General features: G+C 61.2%; 1 protein-coding gene across 1 annotated transcript in view; it reads left to right on the top strand.

The window, feature by feature from the left end:
• PSD (pleckstrin and Sec7 domain containing) overlaps positions 1 to 6,000 on the top strand; it is a gene marked incomplete at its 5' end in the record, with an annotated part of 39,735 nt that overhangs the window by 24,559 nt on the left and 9,176 nt on the right. The window lies entirely within an intron of this gene.

Raw genomic sequence — 6,000 nt, forward strand, 5'->3', positions numbered from 1 at the left:
TAAAGCTGGTGTGGTTACTGCTGCCAAGGTGTTGCAAAGGGCTTGCAAAGTCCCCAAGTGCCCAAAGCCAGGAAGGGCATGCTAGCCTCCCAGGAGGGCTACAGCTGAGGCAGCCTGGACACCACTGGTGCAGCTAGGGAGAAGACAGCTCGCCCACGTGTCCCAGTAGGCAAGGACACAGTGCTGAGAGCCTCATACGTTGCTGAGGGGACCCAGGATGCCTTGTTTCCCCAGGAGGACATCAGGCTGGGGTCCTGGATGCCGTTGCTGCTCTTGCACAGGCCACACAGCGGAGAAGAGGGGGATGTCTGGGGCAGCTTTCTAGGGGTTGTTTGCCCAGCTGCAGCCAGAGGCTTTATGGCATTGGCAGCACAGTACTTAGTCCTTCCTGGTTCCCTGGAGAGGGCCTTGGACCACTGGGCCCTGAAGCCAAGGTCAGGCCCGGGGAAGAAAGCCATGTCTAGTGGCAGAGGAAACATTTCTGGAGATGTGGGCAAGGCACAGAGATGGGAAGGGTGTGCCAATGGTTAACGCCCTGGAGCTGGGAATTAGCAATGCTTCTGTGTCTTGGGAGGGGGGGGTCCTGTCTTTGCTGTGTGACCCAGTTCGAGCCGTCAAGCTTTGCAGGGGAAGGCGTGTCCATGTTCACAGGAGCTGGTGAAGTGCCTCCAAACAGGCTAGAGCAGGGCATGGCGTTAACCACCAAGTGAGGTTGGCCCAGGAGCACCTCCAAGAGGCCGGTCGGAGGAGGGAAAGGGGCTGGTGCATCGGTGGGTGACTGCACCAGGCCACTGGCAGGGGCTGATAATGACAGTGTGAGCTGGCTCCTTCCCAGGGAAGTCACGCGGGGAAGGAAGCAGGGAAGGAAGCCTTCCCCTCCCCACTGCTCCACCGCCTTGCCCATGAACCATGGCCCCCGGTCGCCCTGGCCCCTGCTGGCAGGTGCCCGGCTCTGCTGCGGGGCCTGGCTGTGACGTGGCTGTGGAGGTGCTGACACACAACGGCTTCTCGCGTCTCCAAACTGATGCACACGCACGCCGCTCGCGCGCACTGGAGCAGCAGCCGTGGGAGGGCCTGCGTGGCCCGGCAGGGCTCCGCTCCCTCCGTGGTGTTCGTCATGGAGGTGGCGCTCCCTGAGCACGTCGAGCCTTGACCTGATTGCGTTTCTCTGTCGTGGCCCTTTTCTTTTCCTGACCGTCACAACTAGTGCAGGAGCAGAGTGGTTCAGCTAGTGCGTGTGTGAGAGAAAAATTGCTTGCTGGCTGTAACGTGGGCTCTGGCTGCTGCAAGGCAGCAGTCCCGCGGGTGCCGATGGGGACAGCCTGACCTTGAGGCTAACGTGCAAGCCTAGGAAATGGCTTCCCGGCCCAGCACTGGGGTCTAATCGAGGGTGCACCTGGGGCCAGATGCTTGCTATTTCTGGGCCTTCATTTCTCCATTCTGGGCCCTGGGAATAGTATTAGTTCCCATGGGACCTGCAGGGCAGAAATCATTCATCTTTGTGAAGTGCTACAGTTGGAAAACACTCATGAAGTGAAAAACAGGCTTCCACACGGTGCCAGAAACACTAGTGGGGATTGATAAAAAAAACGTAATGCAGGGTGAAAAGCTGGCTCTGTTTTCAGCCATTTGTGGGCCTATTCCTAGCTGTGTCACTTGCCCCTTCATTAAGGGGTTACCAAGAGCTCTCAATAGGGCTGTCCTCCCTCTCAGCCCACGCTTCTCCAGTAAAAGGAGTTACTCAGAAAAAAAGTCTTATCTAATTTTAAACCGAGCTCCAGAAAAGGCTTTAGGCACCCAAAGTAGAATAGAAACCCCCAAAATGAAGACTCTGAACCTCTACCCTCCAGTGCTGCTCAGCCCTAAAGCATCCAAAATATGCAGGCTCCTCAATGTGCCACTTTTGAAGCTCCTGGAGTCCTACAGTTGGGTTCATGCATTTCAGGTGCTGTGGCACTCTTGTGTTGTTGCCTTCTCTCTGGGACCTAGCTCATGGGTTAAATTTCCACCCCCAAAAGTACTGGCAGTTTAAACAGGCAATGTTCAAATTATCTTGTCAGATCCCAACCAGTGTGAGACAGGGCAGCAAGTGAGTGCTGGAGAACTAAGCTTTCTGTTAAAGAGGGGCCAGAACGTGTGTGTGGTGTAAGGCAGCATTGCTCCCGGGCGGGGGGTGGCGAGGGGAAGGCTGCAGAGCTGCGCCAGATGAGGAGCAAGCGCATCCCCGCACAGCTCTGCCGGGAACCCGGCAGCGGGGAGGCTGCTCTGCTAAAAATGGACTGTTCCCTCCGCAGCTGCAGTGCTTCGCACAGATGCCTTTCTGCCGCCTCTGTACCAGAGCCGTGCAGGGGAGTGGGAGCAAAAGGCACCTCAGAGGAATGGCATGGGGGGGGAGGCTGCAGCTCCTGCATCGCACTCCTCCGCCCCGAGCACTGGTGCCCTCCAGGGCACACGAGGGAGAGCAGGGGGCACAGGGCAGCGCGTTGGGGAAGGTGCTGTTGGCCGGTGCTGGGGAGGGGAGCAGCAAGGAAGAGTGCGTGAAGGGGGCACAGGGCTGAGGACTTTGCTGCTCCCCAGCAGCCTTTGCTGGGCACAGCGGGAGGAGACCCTTGCTCCCTGCCGCAGGCTTTAGGCTACCTGGTACGTTGGTCTCCTCGCAGGCTCCGCCAGCAGAGAGGTGGGGAAAGCCTCTCCTGCTCCCCTCCCTGCTGCAGCCTGCCCTAGCCCAGTTACCCCATATAGGATGTCGCCTCCCTGACAGGCCTGGCTTGCGGGCTGTACCTGGGGACCGAGGCTCCTGTGCGAGCGTGCTGCACAGCTGGCCAGCTAATTTTAGCGCTCCAGGAGCACACACTAGGGCTGCAGGGGAGGCGATGTGCTGGCAGGCCTCAGAGGAGCTTCCCAAAGCCCCGGGGTGCCTCATGGGCAGCCCCAGCAGTGCAGAAGGAGGGTGCTGGCAACTCTTCCCACGCCTGTCCAGGAAGCTGGCGCAGGCTGGTAAACCACAGGCATCACAGCTGGTGGCCGCTGCCCTAGAGCACTCACAGTCGGGGGCCTGGGGAGTGGGCACGCAGGGACAGCAGGGGAGCACAACGTGGCTGCGAGGGACACCAAGCCAGCTGTTCCCCGTGGCTCTTGGGAGGGTGTCAGGATGGGTGACCCACGCGGACCCTGCATGCTCCCGTCGGCTCCAAGTGCAGGGAGTCCCAGGACAAATGCAGCATGATGCCTGAGAGCGGGTGGTGGCTTGAGTCAGACAAGAACTTTGTCTGCACCTAGATAATCCATGCAAACAATCAGTTTTATGCTGAAGAAATCAAAACACCGTGATTTCCCAGTGGAGCACCACATCCCCCTCACGACCCCTTTCTCGCTGTGCCCTTGGCTGGTGCTGCTCCTGGTGCAATGCAGCGATGCATTGCCTTACTGGTGATCAAATACCAGGCCTGGAAACCATTTTCACTAGCGCTGAAGCCTCCCCTGGAGCAGCGTGCTCCGCAGGCAGGGCTGCCCACCTCTCTGCTCAAGGGTGAGGCCTGTCCCTGGGTGGGCTCTCCAGCAGGGGAGGGAGCGAGCTGGGGACATACAGAGCAACGAAGCTGCATGATGCAGTGCTGCAGGACACCCACAACTGCAGGCTTGGTTTTTAACTCCTGTGCCAAAGTGAAAACAACTGCCCGACCAGCAAGGAGAGAGGCAAAGCTGGACATACTAAAGCTGGTGATATTTTGGTTAGCTTCTCTTTAGCCCCGACCTCCCGAGATTTCACTGACTGTTGTTAGTTGTACATTATACTCCAGATGTGGATTTGCCCTTTACACGATTGATCAGTTTGCTGAGCCTTGTATCTTCCCTACCTTCCTTACCCTTACAGCTTAACTTTCTCCTTTGTCTGTGGGTCTTCAGCAATGCAGTGGGGCCAAACCAGACCCTGTTTCTCCCCAGCGCTGCCTAGCATTTGCAGGAGTGAGCCAAATTTGTGCTACCTTCCAGCCAAGGAGCCTGGAGCATTTCACCGAGTTAATGAATTAAACCTCACAATGCAGTCAGATCCCCTGGGGGAGGAGGGTGGGATCGGCCCCCACTTTACCGCTTGGAGGCACAACCGCAGAGATCAAATGCTCAGAGTGCTGGGTAAGTGATTAGCAGACGTGGGAAGAAAGCCCCGTCTCCCACCTCTGAGCTATAATCACAGGAACGCTTGCTCGGTCTAATCCCCCGAGATACTCTTTCGCCTGCGCTCCTCAGCCATGGTTTCTCCCCAGGAGCGATACCCGGCCTTGCACCTCTGTCTCCCATGGCTCTCCCCGGGGCCCGTGGGCCTCGGGAGCAGCCTGCTCATCCTGGCCCAACACGCCTGATGTGCGCAGCCCAGTGCCCAGGCCCCCTCCCTCGCAAGTGTTGTTCAGTGATGGTGATGCCAAGCGATTACGACACAGTGGAAAATTTCCCCTTCTTTGCTGGCCACATCTCCTGCTCAGTCAAGCCTAAATAGATTAAACATTGATTCTCCTGCTTTCTCCAACGATGCCCAGCCTGCTGGTTCTTCAGGAGCAGCTGGCCAGAGTGTCTATGTCCTGCCCATACCTGACCGAGCAGCTCTAGCTACAGATCTCCCCTTCTGTCCTGGCCCCAGAGAAGGGACAGGCAGCAGGGGAAAGTATGGGATGGGCATCAAAGATCGAGGCCCTAAGCCCATCTCTGCCAGACCCAAGTCTCTGGCCACTCTTGGCTCTTTGGAGCTCCTCAGTTCTCACAGCCCAGTCCGACTCCGGCCGCTGTGCTGAAGCCCATGCAGCTGGCACGGGGCCGGCAGCGCTGCCTGCCCCTGGCCATACTGGGGCAGACCCAGCTGCTCCTGGGGCGCGTGCACGGCGGGCAGCGTCACTGCAGCCCCGCTGCAGGATGCACGCCTGCTCGGTGCCGTGGAGACTACTGCCTGACGGTGATGGAAAGCCTCGGAGCCTCGCCAGCCAGGGGACTGCCCCAGGAGGGAGGATCGGACCTGCCAGTGTTTTGGGACCCTCTGCTGAACGTCACTGGGGGAGGCCTGATGTGACCCAGTACAGATGTGGCTCCCTAGCGGGTTCAGGTACGCCCTGGTCCCAGGGCACCGCTGTCTAGCGTCTCTGGCTGCCAGCCCTAGGCTGGAGCTCACCAAGTCTCCGAGGTCTCACCACCAGCTCTCCTGCTGCCCCCACCCTGACGTGTCGGTGAACACGAGGGCCCAGTGGCCCCGCTGCTGCTCTCACTGCAGCTGGCGCGTGAAGCAAAAAGGAGGCAGGATGAGGCCAGCTCGCGCACTGAGGACAGCTCTGACGGCGCGTGGTGCCCGTGCCCAGGGTCACGTCCCGCACACGGGAAGGCGTGACGCTCCTGCCGCCGTGCCAGCCTGCCCTGGCTCCAACGGGCGAGCGGAGCGAGGCCTCCTGGCCACGGAGGCAGCTCCGGGCACCACGCAGATTTGCTAAAACCCCCACTGGGCCAGGAAGCAGGGGCCACCTGGGCCACGGAGGAGCAGCGCAGCACCCGGCGCCTCGGGGCTGCGTTTCACGGGAGCCCACGCAGGCCTCCCGGCACGGCCTGCTCTGCCCCACTGCGCCGTGGGGCCCGGGGCCGCGCGCGGGGCTCCCGGCGAGCAGATGCGGCAAGGCACCGGCGGGGCGCGGGGGAAAGGCTTGGAGCGGGGCTCAGCGCCCCGGAGCCTGGCCCCGTGCCCCGGCCAGGCCCAGTGCTGCCCACTGGGGCGCTCCCCGCGCTGGGCGCCGCGGGCCTGGGGCCATGGCGCCGTGGGGGCCTGGCGCCGTGGGGGTCTGGCGCCGTGGGGCTGTGGGGTCCTGGCACCGTGGGGGCCTGGCGCCGTGGGGGTCTGGGGGCCTGGCGCCGTGGGGCCTGGTGCCGTGGGGGTCTGGGAGCCAGGGGACCGTGGGGCCGGGCGGGCGGAGCCCCGCGCTGCCGGGCGACGCCCGCGGCCTCCATCTTGCGCGGGGCGCAGCAGCC

The sequence above is a fragment of the Rhea americana genome, unplaced genomic scaffold (assembly GCF_003343005.1).
Source record: "Rhea americana isolate MKP2758 unplaced genomic scaffold, rheAme1 scaffold_36, whole genome shotgun sequence".
In the NCBI taxonomy this organism is placed as follows: Eukaryota; Metazoa; Chordata; class Aves; order Rheiformes; family Rheidae; genus Rhea; species Rhea americana.